Source organism: Barbatula barbatula, assembly GCF_947034865.1.
Source record: "Barbatula barbatula genome assembly, chromosome: 5".
NCBI lineage: Eukaryota > Metazoa > Chordata > Actinopteri > Cypriniformes > Nemacheilidae > Barbatula > Barbatula barbatula.
Genome location: NC_136769.1, coordinates 25,339,258 through 25,366,855, shown reverse-complemented (window position 1 = coordinate 25,366,855; position 27,598 = coordinate 25,339,258). Strand labels below are relative to the sequence as shown.

The following is a 27,598-nucleotide window of genomic DNA, read 5'->3' as shown; positions in this document are numbered from 1 at the left end:
CGTCCTATCACTGCAGTGTCATCAGCAAACTTCAGAATGATAAAGCTGCCTCCCGCCAGTAAAAGCATCCGTCTTGATGTTGTGTATTGAATGGTTTTTTCATAAATTCTGATTTATTCTTCTGTTTTCAACAGGATGGGCCAAACACGGTTAATCATTTCCCTGTCAGTGCTATCAAGCCCGGTGATTTTGTGCCGCTTTATATTAACCTTGTTGTTGGAATGTACTGTTAAAGTAAATTCATATGTGATTCCATCTGGGAAAACCCAACATTTATGCATTTCGTTATAAATAAAATGCCACACTGTAAACACAAGTATGACTAGGTGACACCATGAATATGATGATTATCGTATGAAGAGTTGATTTGAAAAAAAAAACTTGTTCATAAGATGTTTTTATTGTGCATTCAAATTAATATCAATTAAACTGCAGTTGGGTTATAATATAAAACATAGCTAACTAAACACAATAAAAAAGATAAAAACATGATTCTTTTTTAAACTGAGTTATCTGTTTTTGCAAATGAACTATTTAGAGTTGATTTGTTATCTAAAGTTGTTTTTAATGTTTATTACCAATTGTACAGGACCTTTAACGTTGACGAGAATTCAGATTCGGAACTTTTAATGTAAACATTGAGAACCCCTGCTTTATGGGGTAATTATAATAATTATTATTATAATAATAATTCAAGCAAAATCTTACATTTAAGATAATATAAAAAAATGACAATTCTAGAGCTGATGTCAGCAGCCCCCTGGTGAGCAAAACGAGTGCAGCCAATTTGCAAACAGTGGCGAAGAACCCAAAACTCCTCGGGAGAACCAAGACCCAGCCAGGGGAACCAGTTCTCCTCTGCCACTACTGCTGCATCTCTACAAGCTGGACAGTGCTTGCAATACTAGGCTAAATAAACGGGAGAAAGAAATCTAAAGAGGTAGATGCTAGATTAATATTATCTTAATATTCTAATAGCTAATTGCAGTTGAGTAGTGAGGACATGTCAGGTCAGTAGTCCTCCTTTCTTTTCATAGTTCACTTAAAGAGCCGCTGCAACAGGTTTGCCACATACGGTCTGAAAAATGAAGCCAAAGCAATTCAATCCCCCCCCCTGGTGTTTACATCAGTCCGTGAGCAAACTCCACGGAAGCGCTAGGCAAGCTCCTTGACATTTTTAGTGCAGTAGAGACTAACTACCTTGATGCTGTTTTTATTGCCGCTGGCGACTTTAATCAGTGCAACTTATCGACTGTACTTCCTAAATATTACAAACATTTGAACATTCCCACCCAGAAAATCAACTAGGGGTGCTAGGATACCACTTTTTCATTTTGCAATACCTGAATTCTGAGTATCGCCCAATACTGATCCCGAGCCGATAGTAGCACTTTTTTTTCCTGATCAGTGGTAGAATTACATATCTATTATTCCCAGAGGTGAATAGGACCTACATTTTGTAACGTCTGTCAGCTGCAGTGCCCTTGTGCTCCACAAGAGAACACTCTCCCTATCATCCGGACTTTCATTATTAACTACATTGCTTCAAGACTCAGGGGTTGAAGATCTAAATGCAGCTTTAATCCACAAACAATACAGGCAATAGTCAGGGCAGGCAGAAAACCGGCAGCAGTGGTTCCAAAACGATGCACAATTCCAAGATCAAACACAATGCAGTCGGACAAAAACAAGACTTCGCAATGACAGAATGATAGAACCAGGGGCATGTTCACTTTGTGACTGGCTCCTAGACTTTCTGATTGGCAGACCTCAGCCATTACTACAACAAACATGGGCACCCCCAGGGGTGTGTCCTCAGTCCCATCCTCTACAGACTGTTCACACATGACTGTGTCGCCTCCCACAACATCGTCCTGAAGTTCACTGACGACACCTAAGTAATAGGATGGATCACTGGTGGCAATGAAGCGGCCTATAGAAGAAACGTGGCTAGTCTTGTGACATGGTGTCAATCTCACCTTCAACACGGACAAGACAAAGGAGATGATAGATGACATGAGGAAAAACAGAAGAGGTTCAGGACAACCGTGCCTAGTGTGAGCAAACTATTAGACGCAGGGCACTCCATTGCAAGTTTTATGTATGTTCCCTTATCAGAGATACAGCAACTTTTCGGTATTGCACGGTATTGTAATAGTTAGTAATGCAGAGGCAAAGTTACTTAGTAAGCCACACCCAAATGTAACATGAAAATGTAATATGCATGACTTAGAAAATGAATTGTGAAAGAAAAAAATTTAATGAAAATCAAACTTTACATTTTTTATTTGCACTGTGTCAGTATTATTGTGTCCACAATCATAAAAAAAAACATTGTAAAATGTATTTGCAATTTCTTTTTCACATTTTCCTCAAGATTTTAGTTAAAATTAAATGTCAAATAACCAAAACAATTTTTTTCAATTGGACAGGAACAGCACATTGTGACTCAATATTTTGAAAATATAAATTTTCATTTTGGCACATATTGACCACACAGTCGTGTATAATGAAATTGTAAATCTGGTTTTAAATTTGGCAGGAATTCCCTCCCATAGAGACTAAATTATCTGCTTGTATATTTCCTCTTGTACAAATTTCTCCTACTTTATAATAATGTCTTGTGTTTTATATTTTGTGTCATTTACAATATCATTTCAGGGGAAACATTTGTATATTAATGTTATAAATTGATTTGCTAATGCTCACAACTTGGTCATACAGGGACTTCCTAGATGTCCTTGCCAGGCCGATGAATGATGACAAAGTTGTACTTCTGGAGCTGTAAAATCAACCGCTGTAATCTTTAGATTTATAACTGTTTTACGGTATAAACATGGACGACATTAAAATCGTTCAGCGAGACATTTTTTCGGATCATTATCTGGTATAATGCTTGCTTCACTGGCCTATGGCTTCAAATGAAACTCCTTGTCACAAATATGGTAGAACAACAACTTCGACTACAAAAGGTGCGTTTCTTGATTATATGCCTGAATTGTCTTATATCTCTAGCATGAGTAATAACGCTGAAGATCTTGACTTTACCATTGAAATTTTAACTCCAACTTCTCGGAAACTCTAGACAAAGTGGTGTGGTGAGGAAGGCGGGACGAGAGCCGTGACGCGGGGCCGGTGGCGTGAGTGATAAGTGCAAGCAGCTGTGCGCGCACCGGTCCCGCATCTTATCACGGAGGAGATTGGAAGCTTAAAAGGACGATCGGCAGGACTGTTGACGAGAGAGGACCGGGCCCGGACATATGTTTAGTTTGTGTATGTTTCATGCGGTTACTGCCGTGTTTATTGTTTATTTAATTAAAGTTTTAGTGTTTGAATGTTCGCCGGTTCCCGCCTCCTTCCTTCCCTTCTAACGAACTTTATTACAAGTGGCTAAATTAACAAAAAATTATATGTCAGCGACTTATGATTCTGTATATCAGCATAACAGTGATGAATTTATGAACTATTTCATAAATAAAATCCAAGATATTGGAGAAAAAATTATAACTATGCAACCAGAAGTGAAACCCGCTGAACAAACAACTAACTACAGCACCCCTAAGGAGAAATTACGATGATTTTCTACCGTTGCTCACGATGAACTGTATAAAATCATTATATCATCTAAATCAACTACATGCATGTACCTACAAATCTACTGAAAGAGATGCTACCAGAAATTATAGATCCTCGTCTTAGCATTATTATCTCATCTCCGACATTAGGACATGTGGGGAAAATAAGTTTGTACTGGATTTGTCTTTCCATCTTTTACTCGTCTTGTCATACGGAGTACCGGCAGCGAATAAAGACTTTATTGATTGCTGCACGGGAGCTATCCTCGTCTCCGGTCGTGCACCACCTCCGCATTCGGGAGGATCTGTTGTATGCATTTGGGTGCATGTCTCATATTCGCGGACATGCATGGTTTTCAAGTGGTGAAAGAGATTGCTAGTGTTTCCACCTTTGGCTGCAACAACACGGCGACACAACTTTGCAGAGTATGGCTTGTTGGGCGATGTTGAAGATTTTGAACCCAAACTTTCTGTAAAAAGTTTTTTAACTCAATTATGTTCCTTCTTTCAAAGGAATGACATCAAAGGCAATTTCCAGTCTGGATTTAGAGCACATCACAGTACAGAGACTGCTCTGATTATAGTTACAAATGATCTGCTTTTGGCGTCTGACCGAGGTTGTATCTCCTTATTGTTGCTGCTAGATCTTAGTGCTGCATTCGACACCATTGACCACAGCACGCTCCTACATAGATTAAAGAAATCAAGCTGCAGCCTCTGACCTCCCAGAGTCAGGTCACGTCACCGCTGACCTCCCAGAGTCAGGTCACGTCACCGCTGACCTCCCAGAGTCAGGTCACGTCAACGCTGACCTCCAAGAGTCAGGTCACGTCACCGCTGACCTCACCGCTGACCTCCCAGAGTCAGGTCACGTCACCGCTGACCTCCCAGAGTCAGGTCACGTCAACGCTGACCTCCCACAGCTGACCTTCCAGAGTCAGGTCACGTCACCGCTGACCTCCCAGAGTCAGGTCACGTCACCGCTGACCTCCCAGAGTCAGGTCACGTCACCGCTGACCTCCCAGAGTCAGGTCACCGCTGACCTTCCAGAGTCAGGTCACGTCACCGCTGACCTCCCAGAGTCAGGTCACGTCACGGCTGACCTCCCAGAGTCAGGTCACGTCACGGCTGACCTCCCAGAGTCAGGTCACGTCACGGCTGACCTCCCAGAGTCAGGTCACGTCACCGCTGACCTCCCAGAGTCAGGTCACGTCACCGCTGACCTCCCAGAGTCAGGTCACGTCACCGCTGACCTCTCAGAGTCAGGTCACGTCACAGCTGACCTTCCAGAATCAGGTCACATCACGTCTGCCCAGCCAGAGACTGTTCACGTCACGTCTGCCCCGCCAGAGACTGTTCACGTCACGTCTGCCCAGCCAGAGACTGTTCACGTTACGTCTGCCCAGCCTGAGACTGTTCACGTCACTTGTACCATGCCTGAGCCCTTGGACAAAGTGGCCACCGCCCTTCCAAAGTCTCACCCTGTCATGTCGGCCCTTCCACAGTCTGAGCCGGTTCCAGAGTCTGAATCTGTTCAAAAGCCAGTTCCCGAGTATGAATCTGTTCCTTTTCTTGAGCCTGAGGAGGAGCCACGGGTGTGGGCTATATGCGGGTGTGGGCTGCACACACCTTGGCCTCATCCGATGTGTCTTTGGACAAGATGGCCTTTTCCACGCCTGTGTCTTGGGACAAGATGGTCTTCTCCACGCCTGTGTCTTCGGACAAGATGGTCTTCTCCACGCCTGTGTCTTCATACAAGATGGCCTTCTCCACGCCTGTGTCTTCGGGCAAGATGGCCTTCTCCACGCCTGTGTCTTGGGACAAGATGGCCTTCTCCATGCCTGTGTCTTCGGACAAGATGGCCGAATCCACGCCTGTGTCTTTGGACAAGATGGCCGAATCCACGCCTGTGTCTTTGGACAAGATGGCCGAATCCACGCCTGTGTCTTTGGACAAGATGGCCGAATCCACGCCTGTTCCTGAGCCGGTTCCGGAACTTTCGGATCCGCACTATACCCCTGAACCGACAGGTCTGCCTGGTCCCCTTGAAGGGACGTCTCAGCCCTGGACGCCTGCACAGCCTGCTCCGCCCTGGCCGCCTGCACAGCCTGCTCCGCCCTGGTTGCCTGCTCAGCCTGCTCCGCCCGGTTCCGCCTCCGCCCCACCTCCCTCCTGGACAGTTTTAGGAGCGCCTGGAATCCGCTCCTTAAAGGGGGGGCTATGTAACGGTCACCAGCTGGAGTGCCCCTGAGAACCACCAGAGGGCACTGCACATCAGACCTTTCACTCACAAACTACATTTCCCATAACTCACCACCCGGACTCATCAGCACTGATTGCACACAAATCTGCATATCATTCACATACACACATATATACCACTTCCACACACCCATTCATTGCGAAGTCTTGTTTTAGTTTAACCTGGTCTTTTGGATTTCTTGCCTTGTTCCCTGATTACCATTTTGCCTCTGGTCCCTGCTTGTTTTGTTGGTTTCTTTGTTTTGTTTGTTGCTTTGTTTTGACTGCCTGTCTGTGTATGACCCCTGCCCGTTATTTGGATTACGCCTTTGGATTACCCTCTGATAAAGCTGCAATTGGATCTCACCTTCAAGTCTCGGAGCAGTTCATAACAGTATGTGTGTCTTTGTGCTGTGTGGAGTGTTTTGTATGTGGGTGTGTCTGTCCTCTGTTTTCACTTTTTTTGTTTTGACTTGCATAACCCTAAAATATGTTTTGCTTATAGTCAATATGTTTTCTTGTACAGCTGCTTTGTAATAATGAAAATTGTAAAAAGCGCTAAATAAAAAAAATTGACTTGACTTTTCTCGAGGGAACCGATGCCATCGGCATTCACATTATGGATTCGAGAGGTTTGTGGTCACTTTCAAAGATGACATGGCTGCCGTAAATGTACTGGCGAAAACATTTGCACCCAAAGAGAATGGATTAAATTCCTTTTCAATCTGTGCATAATTTACTTCAATTTCTGTGAGCGATTTTAATGCATAACCGATGGGCCTTCCGTCCTGCAGGATGACCGCTCCGAGCCCATAGTTTGAGGTGTCCACTTGTAACAGCATCTCGACGATATGTTATATAAAGAGCAATAGTACAATAGGTATACATTTTTTCTGAAAAAAAAGGTTTAGTACTGTACGCTAAAATGAAAACAGCTTAGTAAAATGTGTCAGCGATGGCGCATCGGGTTTTAAAGGGTTAACTGCTTAGTTCTTTGCCCTCCTTCCACCCCTGCCACAGTGACAGCAGTTACACTGGCAATTGCAGTGGGTGTCATGGAGACAGGGATGGTGGTTGAGAAACAGGTGGCCCCCGTGCACCACGATCATGAGCCATTGTTGGCAAGGAGGAACCAAAGTCTGCGCCTGGAACAGACACGTTTGACCGCACCTTCCCGTTCCCAGGTGCCCCTGCTACTCGCGCTTTCAGGACTGGACCCTTGCAGTTAGAATTCTCAATCACATGACACGTGGAAGCAACAGTCGAACATCATCTCAATACAGCAGGGAAACAAGAAGACTATGTAAAGTAACAAAGTTATTTTGTCACACAAGACACATTGTTCTGTGTCTTTGATACAACCTATTACCCAAACTGGTTTCACATAATTTTTGTTTCCAGCTGTTGGCAACTCTCTGTAACTAGCAAACGTTTTCCAAATCCTTTCTATTGAATTCAAATATTTTTTGTTGTTGTTTTTTTCAGATCCTAGGGTGTGCATTCATAACTGCTGTAAGAATTTTAAACAGGTTCAGTGACTCTGTGACACACCCACATTAAGACAACAAGTGGCCTGGTTATAAGAGATTCAACAACTCAGGTTTCATTTGGTTCTATATAGTTTAAAATGTAAATGGTAAAAAGAATATCCCTGTCAAAGGTTCTGCTGTGCAACAATGCAAATTGAAATATTAATAATTGTCATTGTCATAAGAAGTGCCATACAAAGAAATTGAACTGAATATTGTGAATATTTTCTTTGTCCACATTCTGTTATCATTTTAATCATTTCAGATGATTACAGATCAGAGAAAAAGTTGACAGCATCAAACATCAGACAGGCTCTTACTGACCATCTCCATAAGCGGTTCCTTGCTCTAAACAAAATAGTGCTATATAGCACTAAAAGTGGTTCTTAGCTCGTCCTCATAGGGGAACCATTTTAAGTGCTACATTGAACCATATGTTGGTGCTTCAGTGGTTCTTTGGGATGGCTGAGGTGCAATATAGAATCGCTGAAGAACCATACAGGGAATTAACAGGTTCTTTATACGGAAACAGTGTTATATAGCACCTCGGTCACCCCAAAGAACTTCTGAAGAAGCACTAAAATTGGTTCCCCTATGATTACGAGCATTAGTCCTATATAGCACAAATTGTTTTTTGAGTGTGTACCAGAATGAGCTGCAAAACACTTTCGACGTAACAGAAAGTAAAGTCTGGATATTCCAGAAAGCATACTAAAGCATAAGCCATAGAAACCAGCAATAATAACTTTGAAAAATCAGTTGATTTTGACACCTGAGCCCAGGAAATATCACATCTATAACTAGGCGTGTCTCTGTTTGCTGATGTTATTGCAGTATTGTAACTAATGAAATCGGAAAGCCTCCCATTTCTCCCCTTACAGCACACATATTACTTTGCACACCAGCACAATAACATGACGTTCTGGAATCCAGTCATAGTCTAGAATTATTATAATGTAGCTTGTTTAACAAATTCTTTTTAAGACTCATGAAGAATTTGTCCATAACTGATTGAAACTTATAGAAAATCAACAGTGATGGAGGGATAATGTGATGATGTATTGTGTGCTCGAGCTGTGGTTCCGTCCCTCTTTTATACATTTGATCAAACTAAATAATCTTCGAAGATACGAAGTATGCAATACAAATTTATAGGAACTCAAGATTAATATGAGATTGGCAGAAACTGTGTGTGTTTGTTTATATTTACATTCAAATACTTTTAGTCTTGTTGGTTGACATAAATATATTTTTATTTGACAAAGAAATAAAATGGCAGTTTGCTTAACTCTTTCAGTAGTGTGAAACGTTACATGCTTAATAGTTATTAATTCATAAAAAAACCCGCCTCCTCAGACTTGACACTCACATAATGTAGGTTGCCGGACAGCTACAGAAGTGCACGTGGCAATGGAAACCATTGAGACTTACACTGTCATTTCTACGCTTGCAGTGTTTTTGGCGTTTGCAAATTACAAACCAGCTTGTGGGGATTTTTAAAACTCAATCTGCGGCCACAGAGTATAAATGCGGGTACTGTCAAAATGTTGAATTGACAGAAAAGATCATTTTCTGACATCATAGTGTTTAGTTAACATTAGCTATGGTTGTTCATTTTAGCTGCAGCTCATTACTTGACTATCAAGGAGGAAAATAGCCAATTCAGCATTCGTTCGAAACCTTCTAGACTTAAAACTCTCCACCTCTAAAATAAACCTCCAATATTAATGTTGTTTTTATTGTACTTTTGGTCCTCTTAATCTCACTAAAATGAGTGTATGCGGACTTTTATCTGAAATCTGACCGCAACGGCTGGAAAGTGCACTCTATTCCGATGTGTAAAGCATTGTTTTTTGTTCCGACAAAATATATTTTCAAGACATAAAGTGAAAACAAGACAACCCACTCTTTCTTCATGCCAGGAAAATGGATATTTAGCTCTGTTTTCTTGGCCAGTACTTTTCTGAAGACTACTTCGCACGTTTTGTTTCATGTTGCTGTCTGTTCAAGTTGAATGGTTCGCTGTCTGTTCTTAAAAAATATACATTGTCTACTATATTGAGCACTACCGTTATACATAGGCAGGAAAGTTTCCAAAAAGTTTAAATGAAGTACTACACTTTTAAATGGATGTGAACAAGGCGGAAGAGAACTGTGGCTGTGTTTGTTGCTTTATTTCCTGGGTTTGCTCGTATATATGGTTTATGTGATGTATACATGTGTCCTCGAGAACCCAATCACCTACAAGACTGTCCCGTGACAGTTATGTATCGGGGAGAGTTATACACTTTACTTCAATATTTGTTCATTACATCTCTGGAAAGTCCTCTCAAAGCACATATGCAAATATGTGTGTGTGCGTTTAGATATCTGCATTGGCTGAGGGATCAGGTGAAACAATGACCCAAGTGTGAATGTGCAAGCAGACAAGCTCTGACAGAACAGGGAAACGAGTGTGTATGTGGCCAGAGCGGCACACCACCAATGAGATCCAGAACCCGTCTTCCATCTTTAATGTGTGCCTTGGTTCACCACAAGCCCAGTTTTCCTTCCCTGAGACTGACAGGCCAGACAGTCACACTGATTGTATTCTCTCTAAACGCCCTGTGGGCATCAGAACTCTATTCACAGTATCGTGTGTGTGTGTGTGTGTGTGTGTGTGTGTTTGTTTCACCTGATATGGTCTTACATGAGCAGTAAAGTGCACAAAACTCTGGATTGTATTACAGCACTCGGTTGATCAATTGCATGTAACGCAAAAATGTAAATCCTATCATCAGTCACTCACTGTCTTGTCGCCCTAACTTATACCAGCTTTCATATGAATTTCACTCAAAACCGCATTTAAACCTGAAGACTGACAACAGCTAAAAAGGAAGCTGAATACAACCACACACGTATTCCCACGGCATGTTTTTTCCTGGCCGACATTCTTGTTTATTGCTCATTTTGTGTGTCTACGGAAGGGGCGGGGCAAGCACATGCCCCTGGACTGCTGCATTGTCATGTTCGTACCTGCAGCAACCTATTATTACAGTTGTCATGCTGCCACCTCCGCATCAATCCCACAAGTCCCGACAGAGACCCAAATACACCTGGAGGGCCAAACATCCTGTTCCCAGCTCAGCTGTACACAATCATGGCGGCCCCACTGACAGGCTGTTATTTAAATCCTCTCTCCTGGCAAACCACAAAAGTTTTTTTCTGCTTTTTAATTTCTTTTCATTGTCATTGTTTGTCATGTCTGTGCAATGCAATGGTACGAGAGTTTTTTGGTGCCAACAACCACAGGTGCTGGGAGAGAGAGAGAGAGAGAGAGAGAGAGAGAGAGAGAGAGAGAGAGAGAGAGAGAGAGAGAGAGAGAGAGAGAGAGAGAGAGAGAGAGAGAGAGAGAGAGAGAGAGAGAGAGAGAGAGAGAGAGAGAGAGAGAGAGAGAGAGAGAGAGACGAGAGAGAGAGAGAGAGAGAGAGAGAGAGAGAGAGAGAGAGAGAGAGAGAGAGAGAGAGATTTGTTTTGCCCCCTTTTCATTTTTTAACTCGTGTTTTCTAAAAACACACAACAAAAGATTCATGCCTCATCAAAATTTGATCAAGGGAAACAGTCATTATAATTATAATAGCGAGTTTCCTTTCATGGAAAAGAAACAATGTTAAGCTCTTATTCTGGATTCGAACAAAGTAGTGAATAGCTGCGAGATATTTCGGCCTTCAGCGGCAAAAGTTGGTTTGTCTAATAACAAAAACTGGCACATTACACTGCTGTCAGTGTGCTCTTAAATACTTGAATCCACAAACAAAGCAGTGTGTTGCTGTGAAGAAAGCGAGAGTCTGAAACACGCTGAGCGGGAAGTGAACAATAGCTCATGTAAACATTTAACGCCTAAAGACCTCAGAACACAAGCTGAAACATCATACATTTTAGAAGGCTCTCTCTCTCATGTTTGATCATCAAGTCATCCATCCCACCTGTAGAATCGTCAGGTAGTTAGGAAAGCCAAATCTATCCTGATGGATACTTTCATCCTCTATATTCTGAGTTTCAGCTGTTGCCCTCAGGATCACGGTTAATATTTTTCTCTGTTAGTAATAACCGGAAAACAAACATTCATTTATTCCCACTTCTACTTGTCTGATCAATCTGGGCATGTCTGTTGGCCTGGCTGTAAAACCAATTGCCCTAAGAAAGAAAAAGAAAGAAATGTTGTAACCAAATCATAAAAGCTAAGTGTAACGATGGATTGATAAGTGTTATAATGTATTAACATTGAAGCCAAATATTGAGAAATAACCAAATTGCTTATCACAGCTATGCAGACGACACACAGATATACTTAGCCCTATCGCCTAACGATTACAGCCCCATTGACTCCCTGCTCAAATGCATTGATGAAATAAATAGTTGGATGTGCCAAAACTTTCTTCAGTTAAACAAAGACAAAACTGAAGTCATTGCGTTCGGAAATAAAGATGAAGTTCTCAAGGTGAACGCGTGCCTTCACTCTAAAGGTCAAACAACTAAAAATCAAGTTAGGAATCTCGGTGTGTCTCTAGAGTCAGACCTTAGCTTCAGTAGTCATGTCAAAGCAATAACTAAATCATCATACTATCATCTGAAAAATATTGCAAGAATTAGATGCTTTGTTTCCAGTCAAGACTTAGAGAAACTAGTGCATGCTTTCATCACCAGCAGGGTGGAATATTGTAATGGACTCCTAACTGGCCTCCCCAAAAAGGCCATAAGACAGATGCAGCTCATACAGAACGCTGCGGCAAGGATTCTGAGCAGAACCAGAAAATATGATCATATCACACCAGTCCTCAGGTCTTTACACTGGCTACCAGTTACATATAGGATAGATTTTAAAGTTTTATTACTGGTATATAAATAAATCGTTCAATGGCCTAGGACCTCAATACATTGCAGATATGCTCATTGAATACAGACCCAAAAGAACACTCAGGTCATTAGGATGGCATCAGCTAGAAATACCAAGGGTTCTCTCTAAGCAAGGAGAGTCTGCATTTAGCTATTATGCGAGCCGCAGCTGGAACCAGCTTCCAGAAGAGATCAGATGTGCTCCCACAGTAGCCACATTCAAATCCAGACTCAAAACACATCTGTTTAACTTTGCATTTAATGAATGTGAACTGTGCCTCTGAACGTCTGACTGTTTGTGCTGTACTTTATTTATTTTCTATTCTAAACTATTTTATTTTGTTATTTTTTATTCTTTAGCAATCCTGTTAAATTTTGCAAAAACGCTTAAAAAAGACATTACCCAAAGTAAAGTGCATACTGTTCTTGAAACATTTTGAGTATATGCATGGTTTTGGTATCTTTTGAAAGGTGAGAGTTTGTTTCTAAAGACCCAGAATCACTGCAAATCTTACTGTTATTGAGTAATAGATTTTAAAAACACTGAAAGAGGGGAAACATATTCTGCCTACTTTTTATTTTTAAACAGTTGCCTGCATATGACTATAGTTGGGAGCTATTAGCTGGAAAACACATTGGGATCACAGCATGAAGCCTTACCAAGCTAATAAGATTACAATACCTTAGAAAATGTGTGTTTTTCACATGTTTATCCAAGTTTATGTGTAGATGGCCTTCTAGAATGACCACTTGGAGACTCCAAATGGCCCTTTGCCATTAACAGCATTTTATGTGTCATTCTTGAATGCTTTAATGTACAGTCTTAATTCTGGGCTCTAATGAAAGGTTACACTTAGAGCTACTCTATTCCTTAGCAATTATTGACAGTGAATTTGGATGACACATAGTAACTGAAACTGTACTTTGTGCAAATAAAGAGACTATAGACTAAGTGCTAGTGTAATAAAATAAGTTTTAATATTAGAACAAACACACTCTAAATAAATGTATAAAACCCAAACTATTTACAAATGTTATAATTACATTACAGGTTATTGGCAACATGCCACTCGTTATAACAAACCCTTTACCTTTTGCGATATGCTTGTATATCAGGAAGGCATTTACAATGGCAATGTCTAAGAAGTGATTAAAAAAAGGTCTTATACCACTTCTGGGTTTTGTGGATCACTTTATATTATGATAGCTGATTAGGGCTCTCTTCTTCTGAAATGTCTTCCTCCGACAAATCACTCTCACGCCTGGTACATTGTTCAACAACTTCTTCAAGTGAGAAGTGTGTTTTACTCACTCTTTTCGCCATTTTTTCCAAATGTAAAACTCTTTTACACGCTTTCCTAGCAGCTTTTGCGCACGGTCACGAATCCCTGTTAGAATTTACGCACAGCCGCACACGTGTTTGCGCACGGACCTGTCTACTTACGGTTGAATGTTTCCCGTGAAGCTGCGTATTAATCTTTTCGGAATTCTATTGGCTATGAGATACGCCCCTCATTAGCAAACTCTGACGCGACAGGATCGATCTATTGTCAATCAAGTACAGGACGGTCCCATCTTTCATCCTGTGCGCTCCTTGGCTATTGCTGCCTGTTGTCACCTCTTAGATGCACCTATTCGCTCAAATGAGATATCAATCAAAAGGGCAGCGTTCAGTGGCCATGTTGACATAAAAAAATCTGCAATGTTTACAAGTGAAGAGACGCTACACCACAAAATGCGTCAGAGATTTGATAGCTCTGTCGGCTTCTTGGCATTATACTACCATGTTCCTTGGATGTTTATTGACATATATGTGTTGGATTTACTGAACCCTTTAGAGTATACCTATGCCGTTTTTGTTGGAATGTTATGGATCAGTGGACTGCCGGGAGGCTTTATAGGAGAGTTTCTTCAGTTTTGTTGCTGCTTATTTGGTTGTTGGTTGTCTGAACACGACTCTGATTGCATTGGCTGTGTTGATTGTATATTAAAATGGTTTACATCGTTCGAATCACAAGAATCTCAGCTTTTTAAAGATATGTGATATGTTAAGGTTTTGTTTTTCTAAGTTGTTGTATCTCCCGATGTTATCAACCAAAACACGCAGTGTACCGCCGATGGCACAGCCGATTGATAACAGGTTAAATTAAATTTTTAAGTTTTATCAAATGGATATTTTTAATTTCTTCTATGTAAAGCACTTTGAATTACCATTGTAATGGTAACGCCTTGCCTTGCCTAGTTTAATTATAATATGCCTATATTCACTGGAGATTAAAATATTTACTAAACTCACTTTGTATATTAGAATATATCTTAGATTATGTAATTACATTTATATATACTCTATTCTGCACGACAGAATAGAGTATATTGATACTCTAAAATTTGAGCTATTTTATATTCATTTAAAGTAAATAGCATGGAGCACAACAAATCCAAGAAAACCACAAATCAAGAAAATGAAGAGTTTGATTCCAAAATGAGATCACTCAAAATTCATGTTTTTTGTCAGGACTCTGTCCTTCCCTTCTCGAGTTTTCTAGCTCCCTGGGCAGAGTCATGACATTGCCACATCTTTTGGGTTTTGTTGTGTCTAAGATTTCATGTAGTACTGTTTGATGCTTCATCGTGTATGTGGTTTACCTTTGCTTCGGTTTCAAGTTTGTGGATTTATTATTTAGTTTTTCTTAAGACCTTGTTTTGTCCCCCTCATGGGAAGTGTTTGTTTGCTAATTGTTTTGTTCATGTTCATGTTTCATTTAATAAAGCTTTTTATTGTACTCTTCGTTCTGCCTGCATCTGGGTTCTGTCCACTCCAATTCCTGACAGAATTACCCGACCAAGAAGAACCCAGCAGGCAGCGATGTTCGCTGCAAGGTCCCGCCAGCCTCGTCCCCTCTGCAGCATTTGCCAGGGGAACACGTACCTGGAGGACTCCCTGGACAGGTTCATAAGAGCTGCAGGGGAGGTGTTCCTCGGGGAGGAAGAGGTAACTGTTGCGTTTAACAGCGGCCTCAGGGTTCCCCTATCGTCAGCGAAGATGAGGAGGCTGAAACCGCTGGACTTCGAAAGCATGCTCAGGTTCCTCATGAGCCGACCAGAGCTCAGAGTCTCAGGCCACACCTGAGTTTGTCTTCTCCTTTGGGCGCCATCCCTGAGGGGTTGTGGCTACCACCGTGCCGTCAGCCTCGGTCCCTGCCACCTCTCCACCACCAGACAGTCTTCAGGGCAGGCGTGGGAGGTGAGAGTCCTGGGGGTTCACTTCGGAGGCCTCCAACGTGGAGCCAGCCCCGTCCTTCACCTCCTTCCTCTAGCCAACTACCAGGTGAGTGGCTCGGCAGAAGAAGAAGCAACGGAGGGGGGTGCGGAACCCAGCCCAGCCAGCTTTCTTGCGTGTTCTCCAGCCGGGTCTACAGCCATCTCTCCTGCGGGTTCTCCAGCCGGGTCTACAGCCAGCTTTCCAGTGGGCAATCAAGCCGTTATCCAGTCCTGCTCAGCCGGCCCTCCAGCCAGTGTGTCATGTTCCCTTTGGTTTGTTCTATGTTGTGTTTGTCTTTGTCTTTGTGTTTTGGGCTGCTGAAGTTTCTCCCTAGAAACACCATGGGGTGTTCCTGGTGGGGGGGGGGGTAATGTCAGGACTCTCTCCTTCCTGTCTCGAGTTTTCTAGCTCCCTGGGAAGAGTCATGACATTGCTACATCTTTCGGGTTTTGTGGTGTTATGTGTGGAGACACGTGCCTTTTTGTTGTTACTTGGCGCCACAAGTCCAACTGTAATGTCTCTCAGCCCTGCCCTTCTGTCTCCCGTAATCATGCCATTAGTGTTTAGTCTTGTCACCGTCCCCGGTCAATCTTCCCTTTAGTGTTTCATTCCCCTCACCTGCTCCGTGCAATCCTCCTGTTAGAGCTTTCCATTAGTTTTTCACCCCAGTCACCTGCTACCACTCTCCCTGTGTAATCAGTCCTCATTAGTGTCTCCCTTTTATATTGCTGCAGTTTCCCTCTGTCCTTTGTCGGGTCACTGTCTAAGATTTAATGTCTTACTGTTTGATGCTTCATCGTGTATGTGGTTTACCCTTGCTTCGGTTTCAAGTTTGTGGATTATTATTTAGTTTTTCTAAAGACCTTTTTTTGTCCCCCTCGTGGGAAGTGTTTGTTTGCAAATTTTTTGGTTCATGTTTTCCCCTCTCAATCTCTAATAACTCAGACTTTTAATTATTCGGGAGGTTGAGATAGACATTGGATTTGTATTTGATATATATTGGATGTGCAGTAGCGACATGTTGGATGTGTATTTTTATTTATCTTTTTATCCTTGTACAGCACATTCCCCCTCGTGGGTGTTTCATTTAATAAAGCTTTTTATTGTACCCTTCGTTCTGCCTGCATCTGGGTTCTGTCCCCTCCAATTCCTAACAGTTTTTCTTCTTTCTTTATAATGTGCTGTACAAGGATAAAAAGATATATAAAAATACACATCCAACATGTCGCTACTGCACATCCAATATATATCAAATACAAATCCAATGTCTATCTCAACCTCCCGAATAATTAAAAGCCTGAGTTATTAGAGATTGAATAGATGATCTAATGTTCCCTGGTAGCAGGTTTCAAAGTATTGGAGCCACATACAAAAAGGTGCGTTCACCCTTCAGTTTTAATCTAGGTCTGGGAACTGTTAGTAGAAACTGATCAGAAGACCTTGCCAACATGATGTTTATAGTGCATCAAGATACATTGGTGCCTGATCGTTTAAGGATTTTAAATAAATAGTAAAAGTTTCTATTCTATACAGAAACGAACTGGTGAACTGAACGAAGAGGACTATTTTATTACTAAAATAAACTATGAACATCAAAACTACACTAGACTAGACTAAACTAAACTAACAAGACACGGGAACTCACCACACAAAACACAATGAACCGGCACAAGACAGAAAACACAAGGGCATTAAATAAGGGACCAAATAAAGAGGGAAACAGGAGAAGTGCATGAATCAATAACGAGGAAACGAGAGGATGGGAACAAAGACGAGACCGGAGAGAGTGTACGGAAGACTATAACAATAATTGCCTCTCTCCACATTAAACATGAGGTTCTGTCATGATCCTGCCACTAAACCAAGAGAAACATGACATGATGCGGCAGAATCATGACAGCAGATTCACGGACTGAGCTTGTTTATGCAAATGACTAAACTTGTGCACATGGCCGCTCATTTACAATACTTCAAAAAATTCACTAACATTAGAACGAGGTTAAGAAGTTCAAATGTCCGTATAAATACGAATAATCGACGCAAATATTAGTGACTGAGACCCATTATTTTGAAGGGTGGTAAAATCAACCAATGAAACTTAAGTGTATAAGCTATAAGTAAAATTGATAAATTAGTACATTGCTTCTATTCGTTAGCAGTGAAACTGACCACATCAAAAATATGTAAAATAATTGTAATCCAAAAATGTTTTGCACAATTAAGTGCACATGTGTCGATGGCCAGGCAGAAATTAAAGGACTCAAATCATTGTCTTTCGTTGTACTGGTGTGGTGGGGTGCGAAAGTTTACAGGTGTTATTACAGGTGACCACATGTTATTATCATCATCAATGCAAATGTTCACTCATTTTACTGCGATAGCTAGCAAAAGATTTGTGATTGGCAGGCTACTGTGTTGTCTTGTTGACGCCTCAGCCCGGTGTGAAGATGACAAGACAAGGGACAGAGGATCTGTTAAATGGATGTTACAATATCCTAGGTTCTGTGATTGGACCCCATTATAGAAGGTATATTATCAATTATCATAGCATAATATGCATTGCTTTTGTGTTTTCTAGGACAAAGCAAAGAACCTTGGCATCCTATCTTGGGAAAGAGACTCAATGTATGCCACAGAAGGCAGCCGAACTGAGCAAAAAGATCTTGAGAGCAAGTAATTATTAGCTCACTGTTGCTTGCCTTGAGCCTTTTTTAGGATGGAATGGCTATGCCCAATTTTTGTGTCCTATATCTATAAGCTAGGTTAAGGGTGTTTCTTCAGTTAACTTGACCATTTTCTTTGTGTTCTTGTTTGGATTGTGTAATAATGAATCTTTTTACACTTGAAGCAACATATGGCTCTATGAAAGGTGCAATGTTAATGTTGTTATTAATAATAATTTTCTTTATCTTACAGGTGATCGTCAAAGAGCCTTTGTCTCTTGTTGAGGGTGAAGCCTTCATAGACATGATCGACTATGCCTGCCCAGGCTTCAGATGTCCCTCCAGGTGGTGGTTCACAAAGCAGTTGGAGATGGTATATCAACAAACTCTTGAAGAGCTGAAAAAAGACCTAAAGAAGAGGTCCTCAAAAATCACACTCACCACCGATGCCGGGGTAAGTATTGCCACAGAGGCATACCTCGGAGTGACCTTCCACTACATCAACGACAACTGGGAGATGGTCTCATTCATTTTGTATAACAGTAAAATAATTGTATTTATATTATTTTGTGTATAGCAGAATATGTTTTGCTGTGCAAAACTGTTGTTATAAGGAATATTATTATTAATCATTTGTGAGTATTTATTTGAGATCCATTATGTTTTTTATTAAGCGAGCAACAGAAAAATAATCGCTAGATTAATCGCTCTATTAGTCATTAGATTAGTTGACTAATCGTTAAATTAATCGCCGGATTAATTGTTTAATAAATAATTGTTTACCCCAGCCCTAGAAAGTCTTATCATAAATTTGGTAATGTTGAATGAACAAAGTAGGGATTTAGAAGTGTCCATTTTTGGTTTTGTTGCAAATTAATTAATTTGTACTTTTCTCCACTGTTCTTCACCCTGTATACGAATGAGTAGAATGCTGAAAATCCAGATGACACCCCAGGCTGGCGAAGAGTCTGCTTCTACAGAGAAGGTACTACTATTCATGTGCAAAAAGAAAACATGGTAGTTTTAAGACAGCATCTGTTTGCTAATAAAGCTCTGGGCTTTTATGAGCTGTTAAACTGCCGACACATGTAGCTTAGCTAAGAAGTTTTTTTAACAGAGCTTATTTCAGTTTCCAGACAGAAGTTCTCAACTTACTAAAAGTTGGTGACTGTTACAAGAGGAATGCCAGTCTGTCTCTCACAGCACAGGCAGAAAAAAGGGATCAGTGGAAGGCCGGGATGTGGAGGGTGCAAGACATGATCAAACAGAGTACATAGGTATGCCAGGACTACTCTCTTCCCCCATCCCAGTGTAAGAATGAGAGCAGCCTTGTCTTTACAGATAATCCCTGTACATTTTCTTAAAGTGTCTTCATAAAAAGCATGCCAACATGACACCTCCCTTATATCAACAAGCACAGACACACACCTTAAAGCTATGAAACACATTTGTGTGTGAAATAGACCTGCTAACAATTAGAAGCTTTCATATCAGAGCAAAGCAGAAGTGATGTTGGAACATCCTTGTTCTTTAAGTTCTCAGAGAGGATCTCTGCCTATAGTACAAACCTTGAACATAGAATACGGAACTCGCCCCCATATTTAATGCCATTTCTTCAAAGAGATATTGACAATTGTACATTCAAGTTTACAGCAAACGGTATGTATCCTGGAAATGCGCAAAACTACTGAAGGTGTCTGAACGTGAGGGGTCATCCCAGATGAAGTCATCAGGTGAAAGGTCATCACGTGGGTCATTTTATTTAGGGCTAAATCATTATTCTTTCATTTGACTAATAGTTTGATTTTTTTTGCTTTGACAAAAGGGCACTTCGAGGTGCTCAAGCACGTTCCTGCCTGCCAGTTTAGAACATTCATCTGTTGTTTGATATCTGTCACAAAATGAGACAACATTTTACCTAAACAGTTTCAACAACTGAAATATCCTAAATCCCAATTGATAAGCTCTCCCTGTTCATCATTTACTAAGTAACTGAGTCACTGAGTGCAGCTGTGACACTTCAGAAAGGATCTGGCCTCCCTGACTGCTTTCTCCCGAGGTCTAGCTGTGGCTTATACCATGGTCATTAGCCAAGTTAAAGCTTTATTGATGTTTACAGTGTAATTTTAGATCAAATAGGTGAAAATGACCGTTATTTTTTAAGGAAATTTCAAATGTAATCAAACTGACTGGAGCTACTCTTGCTTTAAAGGGTTTTATTGCACACCTTCCAGCCAATCAGAACCCAGTATTCAAACAGACCATGGTATAAAATATACATAACTGTGTATAAAGACCAAACATACTGAAGCGTTATGTTTTTTTGGCCTTAGATTGAGCTATTTCTATCGACATTAGCAGGAAAGAAGCAAAAACATGATGACTAGGGCTGCCCCCTTACAGTCAGCTATTCGTTATTCGATTAGAAGACACTTATTAGAACACAGTCGATTGTCTGTTACTCACAAAGTCACTTAACATATCAGTTCGTTCTAACACAACGTTAACTTGGATAAAAGCAAGGTATTATAAGTTTAAATGTTTATATGTCCAAGAGTATAAGACATAACATGGTGGCAAACATGAGAAATTCAAGCCTACGTTTGCCGGATATGCTAAGCACATGGCTGCATCCCTTCCATAGCTCTGACACAGAGCCGATCCTTCCTATACGCAGACTACACAGGTTGAGTAGGGCCTCTGCACCACTAGGTGCCCCTTTGAGTACCGAATCAAAAACACTATAATGTAAAAAAGACGCTATTTTTATACTTTGCGGATTCAACGTAACAGGAATCATTTGTACATTTCCTTTGTGATACTTGGACTTTATTCGGTCTCGAACATCATGTAGGCAGGTGATGACATGCGCGTGATGAGATGATGTGTCTACATATGGCCATGGCTTTAAAACGGACCTATCCGTCTGTGCGCCACAATGCGAAGCAAATAATCAATGTGGCATGTTTTGTACGTTGAATGGCTGTAGTCTGAATTTAGGGACCGTCTCCAAAGTTACATAGGCTACACATCTTACTAGTTCATAAGCATGCGTCTCGGCTATAATGCACACCAATGCAATCTACTGTATTTCGTTTGCCCATGATAATATATCATTTTTGTGTCATCACATTCAAAGAATTATTGATATTCGTATGCTTAGCTTTACTGAGTAAACTATATTTACCATTCTTATTTTTGACAATCACTATTTGGTTGGTAAAAAAAAACATTTTGACAGCTGTGTTAATTGATTTATTATTTTTCATAGTTTAGATTAGATTAGATTCAACTTTATTGTTATTACACATATACAAGTACAGTGTAACGAAATGTAGTTAAGGTCTAACCAGAAGTGATTGGACAGCTTTTATGATATATATTTAAAACAGAACTTACCGGACATCCAAAACAATGCTGTGTACATGGTCAGTGTATGCCTGCGCATATGAGGGCATTTTTAGCATCCGGTAACTTGCAAAGACCTCATGAAGTGTTTAAAGCAGTCAAAACAGCACCAGGAATTCCTCCGTTTTATACGCAAGCACAAATCTAATAAACACTCACTTGATTGCTGGTGATATATTGATATCACTTCCGTTTTTGGTTCGGTTGAAAGCGGACCGAGACCCATCTTTTCAGCTAAATTGGTCAGCCTCTTTGGTGTGCACCGGGGTTCGGGTGGCAGCGTTTACACTTACCGTACATAAATAAACAGCACTAACAGAGCAATCGCACCAGAATTCGTTTTAAACTAACCCAATATGGCATATGTGAACACCCTTAAAGAATAAACAAATCCACATTCCAAGTGGTGACAGATCCGAACTTAAGCAGGCAGGCAATATTTCAGCCCCCTCCACTATCTGACACAGGGCTAACCAGCATATTCAAACATAAAGACCCTCAACATATTTAAAGATTTCTTTAAGCAGAGATTTGAAGAGGAAGTGACCCTTTGACCCCGGAGGATGGCTACTGTACTCACCTAATAACACAAGACAGCCTTTAGAGGGTAACAGCCACCTTTGGAGACCGGACACGGGAACTTCCATTTCCAGTTGACAAAAAAACACATGGTTTGGATTAAGCTCCATGTTGTAATGGGAGGAGAAGTGCGAGTGGCAGCAAGAACCCTCCAACTGTCATTTCCTACTTCTGAAGAAAGCTTATCCTTCCTCACAAATCCTACTGTTGCATTTCCCCATCTCTCCTCATCTCCTGAGTCTAGCACTCAAGATGATATCCAACCAGCTCGTCATCGGGCTGAAACAGAGAGACCATTGAGCGACTGGACAGGAATCCATCATGCAGCCTTGTCGTCCTCTCAGTTGATCGGGTATTTTTCTTTCTCTAGGAAGCACGGTACAAAGCCAGGGTGGACCCACTGCGGTAGAGAAGAAACAGAAGGGATATGTTACTAACTCTTCAAGGAATCTAATCTGGAAGGGTGAAAAAGAAAGCATTTACCAAACTTTTGAGGTAGGTAAACGACAATCTACTGTGGCGATTCAACACTATTGCAGGCCGTTCATTTTAATAAGCCTGCCCAGAACAACACAATATGGCTCCATATAGCATCCAGATTCTTGAACGTGTTAGATGACACAACAATACAAACATCTATAGACAGTCTCAATTTAGCAATATACTGCTTTCTTTCATCTTAGAAACATTGCCAAAATAACTGCAGTTAATGTATTACAGCAAAATGCAGCAGATAGAGTTCTTATCGGGTCTAGAAATAACATTCAAACCCAATTTTATCATCTTCACACTGGCTGCCCACTAAGTCCATACTAACTATAAAGTTCTTCTAATCACTTATAAAGCCTTGAAGGGTTTAGCTTCTGCTAATCTAACAGAGCTTTCAACCCATTATGCTCTTTAAGATCAGAAAACTCCATTATCACCAACCAAGAGCAAAGATGCACTGCTTGTTACTACTTTAAAGCTAAAAAGTATTCACAAAATGTAGTATTTAATGCTCGAACTCTGATGCTTAATTAACACTGGCTAACCCTTCTGTTATCTATAGCAGGAGTTTAAAGTTATAGCTGCACTCAGTTACATGATGTTTCCATTATTTATTTTTTTACCTGCGGAACTCAACAAAATCAGACCCAAAGGGGTAATATATTCACTAAAAATAAGCTCTCCCTGTGCATCATAAATATTTACTCAGTAACTTTTTCTCATAGTTATTGAGTGCAGCTGTAATGCATCAGAGGACACTGGCCCTCCCAGCTAAGCCTGGTTTCTACCACGTTTTATCTCTCCATTTATCATCATTGGAGTTTTGGTTCCTTGCTGATATTAGTACCTGCTGTGGCACAACTCTGCACTGGGCAGTTACTAAAATGCTTAATAAGATAGCCCACGCCCATTTCTCTATGATGTTCTGATGCACAGATATAGGATTTGCTAAATGGTTGCTATGGTACTGTATTTGGTTGTTATAGAGTGGCTTGGCCGCTGCTAGTGATAACCACCTCCAAGTCTCTATGACACTGTACGCCCTCAAATTTGTCGGCCTGGGATAAGTGACAAAACAGGGTTGGCAAGATAAGACCATAATCATGCTTCAGATATTTTAAAATGTACTTAGAGTATTTATGTCGATTTTGTGTAACATTTCCATCATTTTTATAAAGGTTAAGGTTGAAGGTACCTAAAAATGTCTACTGGTGTAACTGCCAAAGAACGTGAAATATTACATTTTTACCCACCAAGCGGGAATGTAAACATATTCATAAAAATAAATAATTTATTGTAAAATATCACACAAAAAACAAACTGTATTTTAACTATCTCAAATATACATTTGAATGTGTTGGTTGTAAATATATGAATGAATGAAAAATATTGGTTACGTCAACCAGGTACACCACTGATAGCAAGAAATTTAACTACAGTTAAATGGTTAGTTCAGTGTTAGAATAAAAAATATTGTCATGAATTACTAATCCTCAAGTCGTTTCACAACTGTGAGAACTTTGTTCATCTTCAGAACACAAACTAATATAGGTTTGATGAGATCTTCCCACATAGACAGCGAAGCAACATACACCTTAAACTCACATAAAGTTAAGAATAAAGACATTAAAATAGTCCATGTGACCACAGTGGTTCAATCTTCATTTTATGAAGCGAGTAGAATCAGTTTTTGTGCACAATAAAACAAAAACAACAACTTTATTCAACAATTTCCTGACCACTCTTCAACACCCGTCCACAGGAGAACCCAACGCATGCACATAGTCTTATACCATATTAATTATAAAATATCAGAAATGTATTCATTTCTTTTAGCACTGAATGTATGTTCAAATGTAGACACCCATTTAATTCTGCTACATTATTAAATCATGTATGTAGTGAGGAAGGCGGGACGAGAGCCGTGAGGCGGGGCCGGTGGCGTGAGTGATAGTGGCAATCAATTGTGCGCACACCGGTCCTGCATATCTTACGGAGGAGAACGGGAGCTTAAGAGGACGAGCGGCAGGACTGTTGACGAGAGAGGACCGGCTGGGAAGCCCGAGGAGTGAAAGCGAAACTTCTCCTGCAAGACGACGTCAAGCAGCGTATTGAAAGACGATCAGTCATTATACTATTAGTCTGTGTTATTGTTTATTAAGAGCGCAGACCAAGAAAGTTATAAATAAAACGTGAGGTGCTTCCCAGCCTACGCCGACCCCGTCTCCTTTCTTCCTCACCACAACTATGTTTTCTGATATTATAAAAACCTGAAGAAAATAAATGAAATAGAAATACGCATTAAAGCTTAATATTTCAACTAATGTTGATCAACTTGATCTATTATTTTTTATCTCTGACTTTCAAAGCTGTAATAAAAAAATAAAACATTGAACACTTGAAAATAGTTCCAAATAGTAGTTTAGTTGACTTACATTTTTAATTAGCATTATAAACTACTGATATTTGACTAAATTGGCCGCTAACAGAAAGGCTTATGATACAACACACTGTTTGACATACATTTACACGTACATAAGCAAATATGGCCTCCAAATACTCCTTTTGAGAATAATTATGAATTATCAATATATTCCTGGGGTCAGAGGCGTCATGCCCATTCAAACTGATTTTTGAAAAGTCAGTTTTGCATGCAACCTCCAAATGTCGAGTTAGAATCAGTTGCACGATTCTATAGAAAGAAACTGTTTCAGTTATGAGCTGCACCCATGTCCTCTTTTGGAGATTTGATCACATACAAGAGGAGCTTAACATTTATCAATCCGTCGACAGAAGCAATAGCGCTGGCTAATGATGTCATCAGCTTCTGCGTGCAGTCGGGAGCTCGGCTCACCGAAACACCTGCGTCCCTGAAACAAGACTTTCAGACTCATTCTATGCTAGTATGTGCTTTTGTTTAGGCAAAGCATTTGTCACCAGCTTTCGTTTAGACCCCACAATCAAACGGGGTTGAACTGGGTTTAAAAGTGGCCCAGACCGATCCCAGTTTGTCACAAACTACTGTGAGAACAGACTGCTCCAGATGCTTTCAAATGGCTCATGTGATACGTTTGTTTAGTCTCTGTAGTCAAACACACCAATTGGCAATTGGCATACAGGCAGCATCATTTAAAGTGAATAACTTTTATATTACAGTTTAATTTCAGGGTGCAAACTTATTTCATAACTGAAGAAATTTCGTAACGGATAATAAATCTGTATTATACAGCTGTTTAACAAAGGGTAACCATTTTGCTTCATTTTTATTTGCTTTTTCTTTTGTGCTCTATGTTCATTTGTATTCATGTATCAACCAGAAAGTGTTTTAAATTGAATTCTCGCACTGATTTGTGTAATGTTTTGAATACGCTTAAGAGATATTCTCTATAATATTGCTTTAAATGTATGTGTGTTGTGTACACTGTGCCCCCTTAGAAATAAATGGGTGCATGACGCCCCAGCCTGGGGTCATACCATTCGACATGTGTACCTAAGAATACTTGACACACCCTAAAATGTCAAATGATCTCACATTTAAAAAGAGTTTATAACCTTTGCATGCAGAAGTTAGCGTCAGCAGGGGTTCTTCTCTGTGATAACATTTCCTTGTACAAAATTGCTCCTCGAATAGTGGTTATATGTTTGATCAATTTAACTTGACTCAAATTCCAAATGAATTATGATATTTAGAACAAAGGTGTTCCATGTACTTTTATTATACATTATACTAATGTGACATTATGTCGAGCTAGCTTATTTTGGTGAGAAATTCACCTTTTTTGAACAAGTTTTTACAGTTACATCGCATAGACATTTCAGCAATCACGAGTACTCTAGTTAAGAGATTGGATAGTGACAAAGAATGTGTGTGTGTTTGTGCGCATGTTAGTTTGTGTTTGTTTATTTGTTTCTCTCTCTCTCTCTATTAACATATATTAGGGTAGTTAACAAGTTGGAACTCCAGGTTGGTGGAGAGTTCCTTCCTCAAGTGGAGGAGTTTAAGTATCTCGGGGTCTTGTTCACGAGCGAGGGAAGGATGGAACGGGAGATTGACAGACGGATCGGTGCAGCTTCTGCAGTAATGCGGTCGATGTACCGGTCCGTCGTGGTGAAGAAAGAGCTGAGCCGCAAGGCGAAGCTCTCAATTTACCGGTCAATCTACATTCCTACTCTCACCTATGGTCATGAGCTTTGGGTCATGACCGAAAAGGACAAGATCCCGGATACAGGCGGCTGAAATGAGCTTCCTCCGCAGGGTGGCTGGGCGATCCCTTAGAGATAGGGTGAGAAGCTCGGTCACCCTGGAGGAGCTCGGAGTAGAGCCGCTGCTCCTCCACATCGAGAGGGGTCAGCTGAGGTGGCTTGGGCATCTGTTACGGATGCCTACTGGACGCCTTCCCAGGAAGGTGCTCCGGGCCCGTCCGACCGGGAGGAGACCCCGGGGAAGACCTAGGACACGCTGGTGGGACTATGTCTCCCGGCTGGCCTGGGAACGCCTCGGTGTCCCCCCGGAAGAGCTGGAGGAAGTGTCTAGCGTGAGGGATGTCTGGGCATCTCTGCTTAGACTGCTGCCCCCGCGACCCGGCCCCGGATAAGCGGTAGAAAATGGATGGATGGATGGAGGGTAGTTAACAAATAAACCATACAATTGACAGCAACAAATCTGAAAATAAACTGGAGGTGAAGTAATCCTCAGACATTTATTTTACAGAATCTTGTTAAATGACTCAATGGTGATATTCAGTATGAGGTTGGTGGTCAACTTGAAGAGTAGCTATAGCATTCCAAAGTAATTAAAGGTAATTTTGGTCTTATGACATTGAGAAAATCTCTTGTTCCTTGACCTTTATTTATTTATGTAATTCAATTGTTTTCTATTTAGTGAACTCCTCTGTGAGAACATCAGGTTTTACCAGAAATGCCACTTTCACAAAGTTTACAGGGTCTTTCTCAAGGGCACCACAGTGGCATTGAAGA

The 27,598-nt window shown here is 40.8% G+C and overlaps 1 long non-coding RNA gene across 1 annotated transcript in view; it reads right to left on the bottom strand.

Moving 5' to 3' along the window:
• LOC306893760 overlaps positions 1-27,598 on the bottom strand; it is a 90,895-nt gene that overhangs the window by 17,197 nt on the left and 46,100 nt on the right. Inside the window, exon 2 of the long non-coding RNA XR_013786621.1 lies at positions 22,134-22,532. This is a non-coding gene — a long non-coding RNA (uncharacterized lncRNA). The remainder of the gene's footprint in view (positions 1-22,133; positions 22,533-27,598) is intronic.